The 19,980-nt window shown below is 43.2% G+C and overlaps 1 protein-coding gene across 9 annotated transcripts in view; it reads right to left on the bottom strand.

Moving 5' to 3' along the window:
- The window catches only part of FBRSL1 (fibrosin like 1), a 694,818-nt gene that overhangs the window by 94,737 nt on the left and 580,101 nt on the right, over positions 1-19,980 (bottom strand). The window lies entirely within an intron of this gene.

The raw sequence follows: 19,980 nt of genomic DNA, 5'->3' as shown, positions 1-19,980 counted from the left end.
ATCCCCAGGGACTGACTTTTTTTTTAATATGCCAATAAAAAAAAATGGAACAAAATAGCAGCAAGATGACAATTTTAAAAGGAAAGTGAGTGGTTACACCTTATGTGGGGGTTGGATTTTACACCGTGTGCCATTGAAAGTGATGAGAAAGCCCTTGATCTGATTTCTGGAGACAATGACAGCTCTATCATTATACCCCATAGGAAGGACTCCTAATAGGGTCAGGGTGTGATGATCCATGGTGGCCCATCATTCTCCAGGGCACACTGGGATCATCGTGTTGGGGTTCATTCCCTGCTGATCAGAGATTGTTGGGGACCATTTTGATCAGAGATTGTTGGGGGTTCATTCCCTGCCGATCAGATTGTTGGGGTCCCTTTTGATCAAAGATGTTGAGGGTCCTTGCCGATCAGAGATGTTGGGGTTTATTCCCCGCCGATCTTAGATGGGGGTCCCTGCCTTGCTGATCAGAGATGTTGGGGTTCATTCCCCGCCGATCAGAGATGTTGCCCCCCCCCCCCCGGGCTATAGACGGGTTTGCTGCCCCCGATGACAGCACACACCGCTCCATCGGCCGTATTCTACACTGACTGTCCGATCACAGTCTAGGGAGATCGGGTGACTTACCTGCACGGCGCTCACACGCGGTCGCCTGGCTGTATATAATCCACAATGGTATCCAGTAGAAAGGGAGAAATCCGCAATAATAAATCCGCCCAGAGAAGAAGAGCCCTCCGCGGGTAATCCCGCCCGCTATACATCCACATCCAAACTCTCCGCTCTGCTAATCCACACAGCCCCGGCTTGTCGGCTCCGAGCGCACACAACACTAGACATATCCCGGAGCCCCGCTCCTCCTCTAGGTATGTAGACGCTCCATGCTCCCCGGTACGGCGCCCTGTGCGGGATCTCCGGCGAATGCTGGACGTGCCGCTCTCTGCGAGCAGCTAAAAAGGGAAGAGCGCACCACTCCAGGCCTGACCAATCCAGCCCAGAGAACGTGATGAGCGCACACTAGAGGGAGGCAGGCGTGAGCAATGTGACAGGCTGAGCCTCCTGTGTGATGATTAACTACTCCTGGCTTGTACAGGCTGTGTGTGCGCTGATCCGAGCTCCCTGCACTTCTCTGCTAATGACAACAGCGCCCACCTCAATACCTCGAGATCTGTCAACTACAGGAGACGATTAACTAAAACTGGGGAGCGCAAAATATGGTGCACCAATCAGCTGCCAGCTTTTATTGCCAAAGCCTAATTGAACAAACTAAAGTTAGCAGCTGATTGGCTACCATATACAGCTGCACCAGATTTTGTAAATCAACCCCATCATAGTTCCACTTCCAATGATTCTTAAAAAAAAAAAAAAGCCATTTTAAAAATCCGCTTTCATTGCAATTTATTACAGTTACATATAATGCAGTCACATCAATCCCTGCCCTTGAGGAGCTTACAATCGAAGTTCTCTAACTCGCATTCATACATACACATACTAGGGCTATGCTTCCCCACACCGCTGTTCCAATCACATGCAACTCCTCAGCAGTGCCATTATTCTGTATGGCTCAAATCGCAGCCAATGCACACCAAAACCACACAGGATCCATTTTTTGGCCGCACCAGAATCAAAACGCATGGGTGTTCCATGTCCTCCGAGTCTGCAAATCGCACTGAGTTATGCAAACCGATTTCTGGGTGTCGTTAACAAACGCCCTCAACGATTCGTGAGAATGGGCACATTTTGCGAATTCCGCACCACATTACTGTGAACCGGGGGGCTCAGACAGGAGCCAGTTAAAGCAGTTCTAAAAGGCTCAGGTTTCTTTTTACATCCATGAAGGTAAAAAAAAAAAACCCTGCTCTGTGCAGCAGTCACACTCCCCCTAATTCTGGTCGGTAAGTAGGCTTGGTTTTTCCTGGGCATTCCCCAGGCCTTTGTTGATATCCGCTTCAGCCTTCCAACGTTGCTTACTGCGATGGCCAGCTATAGATGAGGGCGGTGGACAAGTCTGTTTCACCTGTGGTGCTTGTATTGGTCCAGCACCTTTGCAGCCATTGTGCTACATGCTGGGTGTTTGGTGTGCTCCTGTACCTTTAAGAAGGGGTGGGCTGCCCTTCAGTCCACCTGTCCTCATCTATCCATCAGAATGCATGTGCCTCCATTGTGGGGACACTCATAGTTTAGTGTTAGGACCACAGACTCCAGGGTTTCCTGTGACGTGGCTCTTGCATGCGTTTGCCAATGCGTGCAGACAAAACCCCTGTTTTTAACGCATACTGTTAATTGGTTGTCTGCGAGCTGGTCGGTAAGTAGGCTTGGGTTTTCCTGGGCGTTCCCCAGGCTTTTGTTGATCCCACTCCCCCCCAATACTTACCTGAGCCCTATCCTAATAAAGCGATGTGCCATTGACTCTGGCTGCTGTCAATCACAGCCAGTAAGCCAATAAGGAGAGAGAAGGGGTAGGGCCGAGCCTCAGCTGTGTGTGTGAAAGGACAGGCAAAGCAGTGGCTTGGGAAAGAGCCTCCTTGGGTGGTCCCCATGGCAAGCTGCTTGCTCTAGTGGCACTCAGCAGAAGCAAGGAACCTGAGAAGAGGAGGATCGGAAATCCACTGCACAGACCAGGTGGGTATGACATGTTTGTTTTATAAAAAAAGAAAGCCTTTAATGTCACTTTAACCTGCCAGCATGTCTTTAGAGTGTGGGAGGAAAATGGAGTACCCGGAGGAGACACACACAGGCACAGGAAAAACATGCAAACCTCCAGGCAGGTAGTGCCATGGTTGGGATTCAAACCGACAACCCTAGTGCTGCCAGGCAGACAAAATACCAACTTTTTTGCTGCCCACTCCAATACTCACTCACCTCCCCCAACACTGTTCCAGTAGACTATTCACTCCATGGTGGTCCAGGTTATGTAAGAACTGATCCTGGACTAGAACTTTGCTTTAAAGTGAACCTCCACTACCAACATTGACTTTAACTGTGTGCACCCTTTTTATGTGTTTTTTTCTCTGCCTGCCCCCTGCCTCCATTTTCACCTAGGCAAGGATAACATATCCTGCCCCTGCAGCCTCTTGGGACTTCCCCATCACACAACCCAGGAGGCTGAGGGAGCAGGGACACACGGAGGCTGGAGGGCAGACTAAGTTGCTTCCAGCATTGTTCCTGTTTCTTCTTGCTGGAGGCTGTCATTTTTCTGAAGCCCAGAGCCCCAGCAGTAAATCATAAAGGGAAACTAAACCTGTCAATTTATCAAAACATTTTGTAACAAAAGAGGTTTTCAAAAAACAGTTACATTCCTGGAAGCGGTCACACCAAACTTTCAAACCATCAAATGGCTGGAGTCATAACTGATTACATGTGCAGCACCATGGCAGTTGCAGGTCAAACAGAAGCAGCTTCCTTAGCTGTAAAGCATAGGAGGGTTGAATTCCACTTTAAACTTTATCAGCAGATCAGCTTCTACAAACTCAGCAGTGCCTAAAAATATAGAGAAACTGAGCATGTCCAGAGCGAGACCATGTATTGCTGGGTTTTACACAGTATAGGCACTTATTTTTAATGTTTTCCAAAGCTTGGCCTGCAAAATGAGCCAGCCTGAAGTGATCTAGCAGGACTTCATTTTCTGATTAAAGTTCCACTTTAAGAAAATGTGTCTCCACTTGCTTATAATGAATGACCTGTTTAATGAAAGAGGTACATGGGCTCCTATGACCGATCTTCTAGTAAAACATGTTAGCTACCTGGCTATTCCTGGAGTGAATATCTGTAGTGTGGTAGTAGGCACAACTGTCCTTCGAGATAAGTGCTGGCGTTTGTACAATTCTCCTCCTTACTCTTCTCCTGTGATAAAGGTGCTAGATCGCCAGAGCTAATCTAGTCAATGCATGGATCACTCTGAAGCGCTCTGAAAATTTGCTCTGCCCATCCAACTACCCTCTAATACAGTGGTTCTCAACCTGGGGGTCGGAACCCCCTTGGGGGTCAAATTATGATTTGCAAGGGGTCACTGAATACTGGGCTGTTCCTGGAGCCCACAGCCGCGCATTCAGTTCACGGCATGGCTGGGGGACAGAGACTAGAGGTCAGCTGATGTGAGTAATGTAAAGTGGGAGAGGCTGGAGAGGCTGGAGGAGACCCTATCTCCTGATTTCAGCATAGGTGTCACTGCTACAAGACACCACAATGTCGGAGACACTGTGAATCCAGAGACACTCACTGTAACACTACCTGGGAAAATAGTTGCCATTAAAAGTCCCCACTACAGTTCTCAGATCAGCAGATGAACTTGATCAAGAGCACCTAAGTTGACTGATCAGAACTCCCCCCCCCACCAAGGAGTAAAAATGAATACAAATAGAGAATACATGGAAGAGAGAGAAAAAGAGGGAGAGGAACAAAGAAAAAGGTAGCAAAAAAACGGCTAGAGAGAGGGATGGGGGGAAAAAGGGAAAGAAAGGAGAACAAGGAGAAAGATGGTACATCCTCAAATGTACCATAAGGTGTTTTAATACCGTAGGAGTGGAAGGGACTCGGGGAGCGCTAAATGTTCGTGGGTTAGGGGCGCAAATTACTTGTCTTGCCTTGGGTGCTGACAACCCACGCTACGGAAATAATTTTACTGTTGGGGTCCCCACAACTCGAGAAATTTTATCAAGGGGTCACGGCACTAGAGAGTTGAGAACCACTGCTCTAATAGCTATTGACAGCTCCACTGCCCACTGTTCTCAGTGAGACATTTGCCCATCTATGAGCAAGTCTGGTTTTTCCCCAGATACAGATCTGCAAGCTTATAATGGTTTGCTTTGGCGTTATCAAGGTTTATGTTGAGCTGACAATTGACTCTACAGATGACGTTTTTCCCATATAATCTCAGTTTGCAGGTCTGTTCTTTATCACCACACCTTGTACAGCCCCGAGCATATTAATAGAAACCACAAAATCCGAAGATTACAGAATAACCGTAGAAAACAAAGCTTGCACATGATGCGCTTTAGACACCCTGAAGGAACGCTAACCTTTAAAATGTAATGTTATGTTTAGAGCAGCTACAAAGATGTTTTCTAATAAGATGTGCTAAGCAGGGGTGAGCGGTTTCTGCACTGCCCAGGAAAGACTGGTTGCTTGTGCCCACTGTTTGAGTCTGTCGGCACAAAGAGGCACCATCGCCAATGACAAAATGATACATATACAGCAAACCTCAACCATCTAGCGAAGCAGTTGCCCCTCAACCATCTAGTGAAGCAGTTGCCCCTCAACCATCTAGTGAAGCAGTTGCCCCTCAACCATCTAGTGAAGCAGTTGCCCCTCAACCATCTAGTGAAGCAGTTGCCCCTCAACCATCTAGTGAAGCAGTTGCTTTTAAAGCTAGGTTTCCAAAAACACAGACACTATGAGAATTCAGTAAAAAAAAAAAATGCAGGAATAAGGTGAAATTGCACAAAAGGCTAGAGATAAGGGGTGGATTAAACTGGCCATACACAGATTGTTTGGCTAATAGAGCAGAAAGTTTAATCTCCCCTGCCAGACAACTGTATTCTGACAGCCGCTGCTGTCTGACTGGATGCCGCCACTGTCTGGTAGACAATTTTCTGCCAAGTTTCCTTTGTTTAGTTTTTTAAAATCAAAGAATGTTGGGCATGGAGGGGGCAACTAGGAACAGCCTTGAAGCCAATTTCTCCTGGTTTATTGAGAACTGTCAAATTTGCACAGGGTTAATCTACAACTGTAATAAGAGAGAAGTGGGGGGCTTCCATTGCTGTCCCCCCGAAAATGATAGTTGCCAGGCTGGTTCTGGTTTCATAGTCACAGGCCTGGAACAGCAAGCTGCAAAATATTGTCACGGTAAAGTAAGTACATAGCACAGCAATTAGATACTCTCAAAAGAGAAAAGGGCTATAAGAGGTCTGTGCTAAGGACTTGACTCTCCTGGAGTTGTCAAATCTTCAAGCAAATTCAAAGGAACATTGCAAGTAATTAACAAAATTATAGAAAGGATAAACACTTCAAGTAAGAATATAAAATACTTGATTTGTATGTGCTTTTCCCTGCAATTTTGCAAGGCGATGACAAAAATCTTTTCAAAGTGCAGCTAACTTGGCCTTTAAAGTCTGTAAATTACAACAATGCTGGGATACCAGCACCTTGTGGTGCCCAAAGCACCCCTCTTAGGCTGGGCCACACGGTGCAAATTTCTTTCCTGCATGGGTTTCACGCTTCCCCTATCAACACAGACAGCGTGACATAGGAATTCCTCCTGCTGAGCAATTGTCTTCTCCCGGTGGTGTGGCAATAGCAGTCGCTAGCGATAATTGCAAGAGAATACGGCAGGCTGGTTGTACCCAAGTTGATCAATCAATTTGGAATATTCAGCCTGCCCATTAACGAATCTCGGCCAGTTCATTTAAACCGTGTATGGCCAAGCCTTTGTCTTGAAATATATCTCTGGTGTCCTAGAGATAAATGCAAGCACCAATAAGTGCTTAACTTTATCACTTTTTGTTCTTTTAAGACCACATCAAACTCGCTTATAGGTTACGGCATCACTACTTTTACTGACTAGGCACACATTTGTAGATCAGAGATTTCATAGTGATGTCAGTCAATCTTATTTGCATTCTTGCTACAGGTCACAGTATTAATGTAACAAGTTCAGTATATCAAGGCACTGGCATTTTAAGAAGGTGGTAAGCAATGACAGCCTGTGTTGTCACAACTACAATGCTGCAATAAGCAGGGCTCATCCCCTCTGACTGCAGTGCTGTAGCTCTAAAAAAGGCATTCAAAACATAATGTTTTGTGTATCCAAAATGTATTAGTATCTATGTTTTTAAGACTAAAACCGCGTTTAAATATATGTTCTCATGTTATTGTTGGAGCTCTTATATGTTTTAATTTAGCACAGCTCAGCATAAGATGGTTATGCTTCACAAATCTAAAACATTGGGCTAGCTCAGTTTTTCTGAGGTTTACCTCTAAATAACATGCTTTCTTTGCATCGATGACAACATCCCAAGTGTCACATTCTGAGTAAATACACAGATCTGAACACATTTCTATGGGTCTCGCATTTGGTGCAGGCAAAGAGCTAGAAGAAACCAGAGAGCTGAAAAAAATCCACAAAACAGTGGATTGGCAGAAATCAAACAAAATAACCTAAAATCCTTATAGTGTACATAGTTGAAGTGCTTTCATATTAAAGCGGAGCTCCACCCAAAAGGGGAGGCTCCACTTGTCTGCCTCCTCCCACATTTGGCACCTTTTGGGGGGGAGCCAGTACCTGGTTTTGACAGGTACCAGCTCCCACTCCTGGCTCAGTTCGCGGGGGGGAAAACCTGAGCTGGAATTCTGAATGACTATTGGGCATCCCTGCTCTCAGAATTCAATAGATGAGCAGAGGAGATCGCTGCACCAACATTGCTTGTGTTGGTACAGTGATCAACCCCCTCTGGGTTGAACAAAAAAAGCCAGCTGAAGCCCGCTGTCAGCTGAAAATGGATCACAGGGGTGCAGAACGAACTACACTCCTTTGATCCATAAAAGTATGGCCAAAAAAATACTTCTCCTTAAGTAGGAACTAATTTTTTGAGACAGTTACATGACTTATGCTTCCGATGTTTGGCTACATAAGTGAAAAGTCAAAGAAATGTACATTGACAGCATGGATTGACTGTAATAATTTATAGAACACAAGCTGATCAACTGACAATAGAAAATAAAACATTTGTATATCCGAGTCTATTGTGCTCGATATTCAAATCACATTATTTCAATATTTATGAGAACAAGAACAGAGGGAAAACAGAATTAAAGGGGTTTCCCTAGCACAGCGACTTAAAAATACTGTCAAGATATAGGCGGGATAAAACTAAGGCCACCAAGGAAATAGGGGGGAGGTACTAGGATAGGGGCTCTAGGTTTGGTGTGTGTGTATATATACAGGGAGTGCAGAATTATTAGGCAAGTTGTATTTTTGAGGATTAATTTTATTATTGAACAACAACCATGTTCTCAATGAACCCAAAAAACTCAATATCAAAGCTGAATATTTTTGGAAGTAGTTTTTAGTTTGTTTTTAGTTTTAGCTATTTTAGGGGGATATCTGTGTGTGCAGGTGACTATTACTGTGCATAATTATTAGGCAACTTAACAAAAAAAAAATATATACCCATTTCAATTATTTATTTTTACCAGTGAAACCAATATAACATCTCAACATTCACAAATATACATTTCTGACATTCAAAAACAAAACAAAAACAAATCAGTGACCAATATAGCCACCTTTCTTTGCAAGGACACTCAAAAGCCTGCCATCCATGGATTCTGTCAGTGTTTTGATCTGTTCACCATCAACATTGCGTGCAGCAGCAACCACAGCCTCCCAGACACTGTTCAGAGAGGTGTACTGTTTTCCCTCCTTGTAAATCTCACATTTGATGATGGACCACAGCTTCTCAATGGGGTTCAGATCAGGTGAACAAGGAGGCCATGTCATTAGTTTTTCTTCTTTTATACCCTTTCTTGCCAGCCACGCTGTGGAGTACTTGGACGCGTGTGCTGGAGCATTGTCCTGCATGAAAATCATGTTTTTCTTGAAGGATGCAGACTTCTTCCTGTACCACTGCTTGAAGAAGGTGTCTTCCAGAAACTGGCAGTAGGACTGGGAGTCGAGCTTGACTCCATCCTCAACCCGAAAAGGCCCCACAAGCTCATCTTTGATGATACCAGCCCAAACCAGTACTCCACCACCACCTTGCTGGCGTCTGAGTCGGACTGGAGCTCCCTGCCCTTTACCAATCCAGCCACGGGCCCATCCATCTGGCCCATCAAGACTCACTCTCATTTCATCAGTCCATAAAACCTTAGAAAAATCATTCTTGAGATATTTCTTGGCCCAGTCTTGACGTTTCAGCTTGTGTGTCTTGTTCAGTGGTGGTCGTCTTTCAGCCTTTCTTACCTTGGCCATGTCTCTGAGTATTGCACACCTTGTGCTTTTGGGCACTCCAGTGATGTTGCAGCTCTGAAATGTGGCCAAACTGGTGGCAAGCGGCATCTTGGCAGCTGCACGCTTGACTTTTCTCAGTTCATGGGCAGTTATTTTGCGCCTTGGTTTTTCCATACGCTTCTTGCGACCCTGTTGACTATTTTGAATGAAACGCTTGATTGTTCGATGATCACGCTTCAGAAGCTTTGCAATTTTAAGAGTGCTGCATCCCTCTGCAAGATATCTCACTATTTTTTACTTTTCTGAGCCTGTCAAGTCCTTCTTTTGACCCATTTTGCCAAAGGAAAGGAAGTTGACTAATAATTATGCACACCTGATATAGGGTGTTGATGTCATTAGACCACACACCTTCTCATTACAGAGATGCACATCACCTAATATGCTTAATTGGTAGTAGGCTTTCGAGCCTATACAGCTTGGAGTAAGACAACATGCATAAAGAGGATGATGTGGTCAAAATACTTATTTGCCTAATAATTCTGCACTCCCTGTGTATATGTATATATATATATATATATATATATATATATATATATATATAAAAGAATAGAGATGCAGGGAATGGAGGGGGCAGAAGAAAAGGGTGAGGAGTAAGGATGAGCTCTGGCGTGTTTGCATGGTACACGTGCAGAGCCCGCCAGGAAGTCTGCACGGCGCTGCGCTAATCACAGCCAGGGAGACATTGTCCCAATGCTCGGCTGCAGAGATCAGGAAATGTCTCCCTGGCTGTGATTAGCGCAGCACCGTGCAGACTTCCTGGCGGGCTCTGCACGTGTACCATGCGAACACTCTTGAGCTCATCCTTAGTGGGGAGGTGAACGAATGGTTGGACGCCATCAATGTCATCTCCCTTATCTCAAATTCTGACATGCTATTTAAAAAGAGTGATTACAAACAATGAGTAAAAGTGTTCAGTAACTCGCTAATCCTATCAATATTGCACATGTGCTAAAAAAAAAAACCTTCCCACTGTCCCTCTCCTGTGGACACTGGGCCAGGTTGTCCTAAAAGAACCCAGGGAAGGGACAATATAAGTGCAGGCAGGTGAATTAAAGAACAATGAAGCGATTACCAGCCTGCCAATAACAAGGAGAGGGAGACCTGCAGCTTTGCCTATACCTTCATCACCTGAACAAGCAGTAGGCACCCTGCGCAGGGCCCTCCGTCCATCTCTGCCAAGTTCTGTATTGTACATTGTACCCGTGTGGAAAGGACCGCATGTTTTCTTGCTGACTGTACAGACCTGCAGACTATGTTGGCACATTTTGGGAACAACATATAAATTAGAATATGTACGACACATTCACGACTAAAAACCCTGCACACCATTTGAACATATGTGCCAATATAAAGAAAGAACAAATGATTCTCTATGGTTCTTACATGTCACTGTAATAATGAACCTGCCCCCCCCACCCCCTTCCATCTTTCTTCACACACTACAGAAGGGAAAAAAAATCTAATAAAACAAGAACACAAAGGAGTGTGCTTGGCTTTGTTCTCTAGAACATTCCTCCGCAGTGCATGCTGCATTTAAACACTGTCAGTTGCCTGCGGGCATCCCGGGCTGTGTCTCCAATTAAAGGGAACAAGGATCTGGGAGGGCGCTGCCTCCAGTTTGATTGCTTTTGCCTGGGGCAGCAAAATCCTTCTAAATAACAGCAGTATGTATGGATCCTGGGGAATCAAATCACGCTATTGTCTCCTGAATGCATTAGCTGTGGCCTTTCTCGCCTGTCATTTCACAGCATCAGTGTTCATTTGTGTTTTAGTGCTACTGGGTGCCTGGGAAGATATGTCAGCCTTAACTCTTTCCTGATCATTCGAATCTGCAATATATTGTGACCGTGACAATGAAAGTATGCCGCATCTCTATCTAATCTGGCGTTACACAAATGTATCACTTTAAAAGCATCATTTGATGCTTTAAATCTATAGCTGGTTTATTATATTATCTTTCAGTTACATGATGAACTGAAATATACCAAATGACAGACATTGTTAACTATCCACATCTTGTGTAAATATTTCATGGCATTTCCTGTATAGGAATATAAGCATTTATTTGCATACTGGAAAGGGTAAGCAAAGCAGTATTGCTACAATCACATATATCTGTGGTCTATGCCATATCAACAGATACAGATGTGAAAATATTCATATATTTAGTGGCTGCTGAGCATCCAAAGAAAATGCTCGGTGTACCCACTTCGAACATCAGGGGGTATCTTTTCTTATTGGTGAACATGGCATCACACTACCAAAACTATCTATACCAGCGGCGGCCGGTCCACAAGGAGTGCAGACTGAGGCCCCCCAGCCTGCACTGTCCGTGTGGCTGTGCGGGGCACCGGACCAACAGGTCTCTACCAGGCCCATCACCCCCTCACAGGCACCTGACACATATCGAGGCCCCAATTGGCCCGTTTTAAATTGTCCTCGGGGCGCAATCCCACCCTGCAATACCAGCTGCTTCTGGCTTTCCAGCAAAATGAGACAGGAAGACCCAGAACGAGGACCAGGTGAAGACAGAAGCCACGTTGCTGGGCACCAGGGGAGCAGTGACAGCTGGAGGGCTCCGCAATAGGGTGCAGACTTGGAGAAGCCCTCCCATAACCCCCCAAACTCCCCCAGGGAAGAACCGCCACTGGCCTATATATTACAGAATGACTGTACCTTAAAGGATAAGTTCACCTTTTGTAACATGTTACATCCATATTCAGGGTGTAAAATGCCCCCCCCCCCCGAATCTGACAGCTAGCACAGATCTTTTAGCCCCCGCTAGCTGTAACAATTTGAAAAAAACATGGCCGAATGGGGCTCCACCCTCCTGGTAATGTCACTCATTAACAGTGTTCTGTGAATGGAAGACTACAATGTCTGGCAGCCTTTGTGGCTGACGGCTTGTCATTTTAAATGCAACTACCATTGTGCTGGGGAGCGCTGTGGTATTTCATTCTCTCTTCCTGTCAGATTGTATCTGCTTGCCCATACGGGATGTACAGGCACACAGATACACTGACAGATCTGCAGGAGACCTGCATGGCACCAGCAATCTACTGATCACTGGTGCAATGATTTAGAGGCTCCAGAAACAAAAAACAACAAATGCCAATTACATTTATAATTTTTTTGTTAAAAGGAGAACTACTATGGCATTCAGCCAACAAAGATATAGAAGTCAGAGTAGATCTTAAAGATTTACAGGATGCGTACAGAATATCTACAATACCTTGAAAAAGTATTCATACCCCTTGAAATTTTCCACATTTTGTCATGTTACAACCAAAAACGTAAATGTATTTTATTGGGATTTTATGTGATAGACTAACACAAAGTGGCACATAATTGTGAAGTGGAAGGAACATGATAAACGGTTTTCAAACTTTACAAAAAAAATCTGAAAAGTGTGGCGTGCATTTGTATTCAGCCCCCTTTACTCTGATACCCCTAACTAAAGTCCAGTGGAACCAATTGCATTTAGAAGTCACTTAATTAGTGAATAGAGTCCAACTGTGTGTAATTTAATCTCAATATAAATACAGCTGTTCTGTGAAGCTCTCAGAGGTTTGTTGGAGAACCTTAATGAACAAACTGCATCATGAATGCCAAGGAACACACCAGACAGGTCAGGGATAAAGTTGTGGAGAAGTTTAAAGTAGGGTTGTGTTATAAAAAAATATCCAAGCTTTGAGCATCTCATGGAGCACTGTTCAATCCATCATTCAAAAATGGAAAGCGTATGGCACAACTGAAAACCTAACAATACATGGCTGTCCACCTAAACTGACAGGCTGGGCAAGGAGAGTATTAATCAGAGAAGCAGCCAAGAGGTCCATGGTAACGCTTGAGGAGCTACAGAGATCCACAGCTCAGGTGGGAGAATCTGTCCACAGGATAACTATTAGTCGTGCACTCCACAAATCTGGAAGAGTGGCAAAAAGAAAGCCATTGTTGAAAGAAAGCCATAAGAAATCCCATTTGCAGTTTGTGGGAAGCCATGTGGGGGACACAGCAAACATGTGTAAGAAGGTGCTCGGATCAGAGGAGACCAAAATTTTACTTTCTGACCTAAAAGCAAAATGCTGTGTGTGTTGGAAAAAGAACACTGCCCATCAGCCTGAACACACCATCCCCACCGTGAAACATGGTGGGGGCTGCATCATGCTGGGGGGATGCATTTCTTCAGCAGGACAGAGAAGCTGGTCAGAGTTGATGGGAAGATGGAAGGAGCCAAATACAGGTCAATCTTAGAAGAAAACCTTTTATGCCCTGTACATACGATCGGATATCTGATGGAATCTAAACCAATGGATTTTTTCATCGGATATCCGATGAAGCTGACTTTCATCCGTCTTGCCTACACACCATCGGTTCAAAATCCGATCGTGTCCAACGCAGTGACATAAAACACTACGACGTGCTGATAAAAATGAAGTTCAATGCTTCCGAGCATGTGTCGACTTGATTTTGAGCATGCATGGATTTTTGACCGATGGATTTCCCCACAGACGATCATTTTTTCTATCTTTTTTTCAACCATAAGAAAAATTTAAAACAGGTTCTATTTTTTTTTCACCGATGGGGGGGGGAAAAAAAACAATGAGGCCCACACACGATCGGTTTGTCCAATGAAAACGGTCCATCGATCTGTTTTTATCAGACGAACCGATCGTGTGTACAGGGCATTAGAGTCAGCAAAAACTTGAGACTGGGGCGAAGGTTCACCTTCCAGCAGGACAATGACCCTAAACCTACAGCCAGAGCTACAATGGAATGGTTTAGATCAAAGCATATTCATGTGTTAGAATGGCCCAGTCAAAGTCCAGACCTAAATCCAATTGAGAATCTGTGGCAAGACTTGAAAATTGTTATTCACAGACACTCTCCATCCAATCTGACAGAGCTTGAAGTACTTTGAAAAACGTGAATGGGCAAAAAATGTCACTTTCTCTAGATATGCAAAGTTGGTAGAGACATACCCAAAAAACTTGCAGCAGTAATTTCAGTGAAAGGCGGTTCTACAAACTATTGACTCAGGGGAGCCGAATACAAATGCATGCCACACTTTTCAGATATTTGAAAAAATGTTGAAAACCATTTATCATTTTCCCATCTATAAATACCCATCTATAGCCTGCATTACAACTGTGTTGTTCTCTAGACAGGCTGGTTTATACGAGTGCTCTATTAGGGTGCTGAGAATCAGAATTTCCTAGAAAAATATGGGCATCATGACCAGTATGGAATCTGCATTTTCTTAAAAACATAGCCAAGGTTTAGTATAGCCTATCCACCATCTGCAGATGGCCTCCATAAAGCAACTGGTGCCATTGAAGAAAACAGTCATTGTGTCATAAAATTAGAATAACTACAACATACTGTAGTTAATTTTTTAAACAGGGAATGCTATATTTGCTGATTAAAATATAGATATATGCAAAAGTTTATAAAAATGAAAAAAAGATGAATGACCAAGTTATCCAACTACTTCAAGTATGGTCAAGTGGATGGCGAAACAAACTGATGCCAATGTTGCCTTAGAAGGCAAACAGAAATCCCTCACATGACTGACCCCCCCTTCCCCAAACCAATTAGATTCTAGGTTTAATTTTCCCTCTTCAATTCAGATAATATAAGTTTAAGTAGCAAAAATAGGGTAGACAGAACATTTCTTTATACAAGGAGATCACAGATTAAAGAAAACATGTATTCAGATACATACAGAGTTTGCCATTGCTAGCATTTCCTTCTAAAAAAAAATTGTTTTCTGCCATGCTGATCCACTGACTTATGTACTTTCAGAGGTAGAGACCTGAAACAAAGTATGTAGGTCTCGAGTTTCGACTTCATTCCCACCCCGATGCGTACTTTTTCTAGGTCAGTGACTCAGTCATAAACACCTTTGTATCTATAGAAGCTACCGAAGGTTATCTTTGCTTATGTATTTTTAAAATAGTTCTCAGATTGAATTGCCTAAATTTGAGTTAAAGTTTACTTTAATCAAAGCTAGACTTTGGGATTTATTAATTAAATAATTGCCCACACCATATCACGTACCATGTGATCCATTTGCAGTGTGTTTTAAAAAGTAGTGCACTACCTTTGATACAGTGCAATTTTCAGAAAATCGCACTGCACAGAACTGCATGTAAATCGTAGTGTGCACCGGCCCTAAAAAAAGTAACCGATGTAAAAAAAATTAAATCTGAGCTCTAAATCGTAATAGCAACATCTTTTGTGCAACAAAGTGTGAGAACCACCACTTTTTGTTGCATAAGCCATGTTTTCATTACAACTAAGATATTGGTGAAGATTGGAGACTTGCTACTTTTGGTGTGCATGCACCCTCTGAGGCGTAAAATGGAGACGGATGGATTTTTTCCCCCCCAAAGAATAAAAGGTGTAAGATGCCATGGGCAGCAGCCTTTTTCCTTTTGCTTGTGTTTACATAAATTAGCCCCATAATCTCTTTCACCTTAGAGATATTATCAGGCCTTTGGCTTCTCTTCTATCTGCTCCTTATGTTTTGCCTGTCCGTAGTATGTACTTACCCCTTTGAAGCCCTGCACCTTCCCTAGGGCTTACACGTCAGCAGCACTTCTCTTACTCTATCCATCAAATTTACACAAATCCCCTTGGTGGGCTGTTTTCTAAATGTCTTTACCTGGTGCATTATCCTGGGGCTTAACAATCCAATATCAGTGCAGCCAAAGATAATTACTCTGCATTGATGATAAAACACCCTGAATCCTGGCAGCTGGGGTAATTTGCATCTTCCAGAGCTGAAGATCAATACAGTCGGCAAGAAGTGAAACCTGATTAGATGCTGGGAGCGAAAGAGGAGATAGAGGGGAAAGGATATTGTCTGCTCGGCTTGAGGGCTTGTGTGAGGCAGGCAGAGAAACCCCCAACATTTCTCCGGTGTGTATAGCTGCTTCTTTTTTTTTACAATATTACTTTCGTGAAACATCATTAAGCACTAGTTGCACGAGCCCAACAAACACGATAAAGTGTGTGTGTATGTAAAAAAAATAAATAAATATATATATTATATATATATTTTATACACACACACACACACTATTACTTTTCTTTTTTAATAGGATTTATTTTAAGGAGTTACACGAGGGATGTGCAGTCAGGGGAGGCAGAACCTCACCCGTCATGAACATAACCCCCCCCCCCCCCCAAAAAATGATTGGGGTTCGAGGGTTGCAACTCGGCGACCTGGGATCACAGAGACCCCAAATTTGGGGAGTAGGTAGCTGAAATCCTACCTATAGCGCTACCTTTTTGTTCTGGAGATATGGACTTCTTGTGCAGCCTGTCAGAAGCTACATACACAGTGGCAAGTTTAAATACAAGCTGACACACTCTTTACAGCAGACAGAGGATGAGCTCAAACAGTGCCTCTGACTTCTTGTCAGAATCACTGAGCTTAATGTACAGCTTGGAGCCTTGGACCAATGGTAAAGCACCATTGGAACAATCCGTCCAATAAAAATGCTGCGGTGGAGGCTGTCCTCTCACTGCAGTGTCATAGAAGGGGGCATGTGTCTAAAAGACAAGTGCTCCCTTCCAGCCCAGACCTCTTAACTAGAAGGAAAAAGCATGTGTTTATGGGTATAAGATTTACCTATAATCCCATGTTTTTCTCACACAGTTAATAGGGAGAATGAGAATCTGCTGCTGAAAAGGTACTATTTTAATCAAGCTAAAGCATGGATTATTATGGTATAACATAATTCATTATTTATCTCTTTACTGTGAAATTACTGGTTTGAAGTTACAACTTCAAACATCAGTAATTTGTCCGTTAAGCCACCTGCTTGAGTACAGTTTTTGAACATATGGTATATTACCTTACAACATAATAATTATTTGTAGATTACTTATCGCAATTAACCACTTGTCACCCAGGCCAATTCTGACACTTCTATCCTACATGTAAAAATAATAATTTCTTTGCTATAAAATTATTCAAAACCCTCAAACTTTATATAGACAGTATCTCAGAAAAGTGAGTACACCCTCACATTTTTGTAAATATGTTTTCATGTGACAACACTGAAGAAATTACACTTTGCTACAATGTAAAGTAGTGAGTGTACAGATTGTATAATAGTGTAAATGTGCTGTCCCCTCAAAATAACTCAACACACTAGCCATTAATGTCTAAACCCGCTGGCAACAAAAAAGAGTACGCCCCTAAGTGAAAATGTCCAAATTGTGCTCAAAGTGTCAATATTTTGCGTGGCCACCATTATTTTCTAGCAATGCCTTAACCCTCCTTGGGTATGGAGTTCACCAGAGCTTCACATGTTACCACTGGAGTCCTCTTCCACTCCTCCATGACGACATTACAGAGCTGGTGGATGTTAGAGACCTTGCACTCTTCCACCTTCCGTTTGAGGATGCCCCACAGATGCTCAATAGGGGTTAGGACTGGAGACATGCATGGTCATTCTATCACCTTTACCCTCAGCTTCTTTAGCATGGCAAATATGTTTATCTTGGTCTCATCAGACCACAGGACATAGTTACAGTGATCCATGTCCTTTTGTCTGCAGAAAACAGTTTGTGGGCTTTTTTGTGCATCATCTTTAGAAGAGGCTTCCTTCTGGGACTACAGCCATGCAAGACCAATTTGATGCAGTGTATGGTCTGAGCACTGACAGGCTGACCACCCCACCCCTTCAACCTTTGCAGCAATGCTGGTAGCACTCATACTTCTATTTCCCAAAGACAACCTCTGGATATGACGCTGAGCATGTGCACTCAACTACTTTCTTATGTAGAACAACAATTTTTTTTTGTCAGATCCTCAGAAAGTTCTTTGCCATGAGGTGCCATGTTGAACTTTAAGTGACCAGTATGAGAGAGCGATAACACCAAATTGAACACACCTGCTCCCCATTCACACCTGAGACCTTGTAACACTAACGATTCACATGACACTGGGGTGGGAAAATGGCTAATTGGGTCCAATTTGGACATTTTCACTTGGGGGTGTATTCACTTTTGTTGCCAGCGATTTAGACATTAATGGCTGTGTGTTGAGTTATTTTGAGGGGACAGCAAATGTATACCATTATACAAGTTGTACACTCAGTACTTTACATTGTAGCAAAGTGTAATTTATTCAGTGTTGTCACATGAAAAAATATAATAAAATATTTACAAATTTGAGGGATGTACTCACTTTGGTGAGATACTGTATATATATTTTTAGCAGACACCCTAGAGAAAAAAATGGTCGTTGTTGCAAGGTATTTGCACCGATTTTTTTATTTATTTTTTTTACAATATGTTACGCCAAGTAAATAGATACCCATCAAGTCATGCTTTAAAATTGCACACACTCGTGGAATGGCGCCAAACTTCAGTACTAAATTTCCATAGGCGATGCTTTGAAGTGCTAGAATTATTGCTCTCCCTCTAACATCTGTGGCGTATGTAACCTGTGTGTATCTAAAGCCTCGTACACACGATCAGTCCATCCGATGAGAACGGTCTGATGGACCGTTGTCGTCGCTTAACAGATGAAGCTGACTGATGGTCTGTCGCGCCTACACACCATCGGTTAAAAAAACGTGTCAGAACGCGGTGACGTAAAACACAACGACGTGCTGAAAAAAATGAAGTTCAATGCTTCCAAGCATGCGTCGACTTGATTCTGAGCATGCATGGATTTTTAACCGATGGTTGTGCCTACTAACGATCATTTTTTTCCCCATCAGTTAGGAATCCATCGGTTAAATTTAAAGCAAGTTGGCTTTTTTTAACCAATGGTTAAATAACCTATGGGGCCCACACACGATCGGTTTTGACCGATGAAAACGGCCCATCAGACCGTTGTCCTCTGGTTAACCTATCGTGTGTATGAGGCCTAATACTAGCCAGTGCCTCACCAGCCACTAACCTCAACGCACGTCCCCGAGGTACACAGACAACAACTGAAAAGCAAATAGGGTAGCCAGAACATTTCTATAGGAGATCACAGAAAGGAAACATGTATTCAGACAGATACAGATACTGAGATTGCCATTGCTAGCATTTCCTTCTAAAAATATTAGTTTCCACTGACTTATGTACTTTCAGAGGTAGAGACCTGAAACAAAGTATGCAGGTCTCGAGCTTCAACTTCATTGCCACCTCGCTGCAAACTTGTTCTAGGTCAGTGACTCAAAGTCACTATGTACAGTAGCTACAGAAGGTTACCTTTGCTTATGAATCTTTAAATCATGCTCAGATTGAATTGCCTAAATTTGATTTAAAGTTTTACTTTAATGAAAGCTAGACTTTTGGGATTAATTTAATATCTGTAAAGCAAAGCGCTAGATGAAAACGACAGGACTTTCTTCCTGCTTGCTGGAGCCCAGTATTCGTTGCATTTCTGTCTAGATGTACAGGTATAAAACAATATCAGTGTGTTGGTTGCAAAAAAAAAAAAAAAAAGTTGTGCATAAAATGGTTAATTTGCAATTGTTAATGATATAAGGTGACAAGGCCTGGGGTTCTATGGCAGGAGGCAGTGATTTCTGTTGATCTGTAGCTTGTCCTGGCTGGGTTAAAGGTAAGGTAACACGTGTTGTAACACAGACGCTCCAGATATCTTTGTCTTGTTATTTTTACAAGGCCTGCCTCAGGGAATTATCCTGGAGTGCTGTTAAAAGCAACAAGGTCAGCAGAAGTTTGAAGTCTAATCGGCCAAAGGAGAGTTGTACTCTGGGTCACATATGGAAGCCACTAGAGTTATTTAAGCCACCCGAGGTTATTAATAAATCTTCCGCTATTTCCTTAACTAAATAACTGAAGGCCCTATCTCTCAGACACGTTTGGTCTGGACGTGTTGTGGGACCAATTTTGTATCCTTCCTCCACTAACCAGACAGGAAGGACAAGCCTCTGGTGTTAACAATGGCAAAACTATAAATTCTAAGCATCCAGATGGCTCTCATTTTGATGCCTGCT

This window comes from Rana temporaria, chromosome 1, assembly GCF_905171775.1.
Source record: "Rana temporaria chromosome 1, aRanTem1.1, whole genome shotgun sequence".
Lineage (NCBI taxonomy): Eukaryota > Metazoa > Chordata > Amphibia > Anura > Ranidae > Rana > Rana temporaria.
The sequence above is the reverse complement of the archived record's forward strand: the minus strand, read 5'-3'. Positions and strand labels throughout refer to the sequence as shown.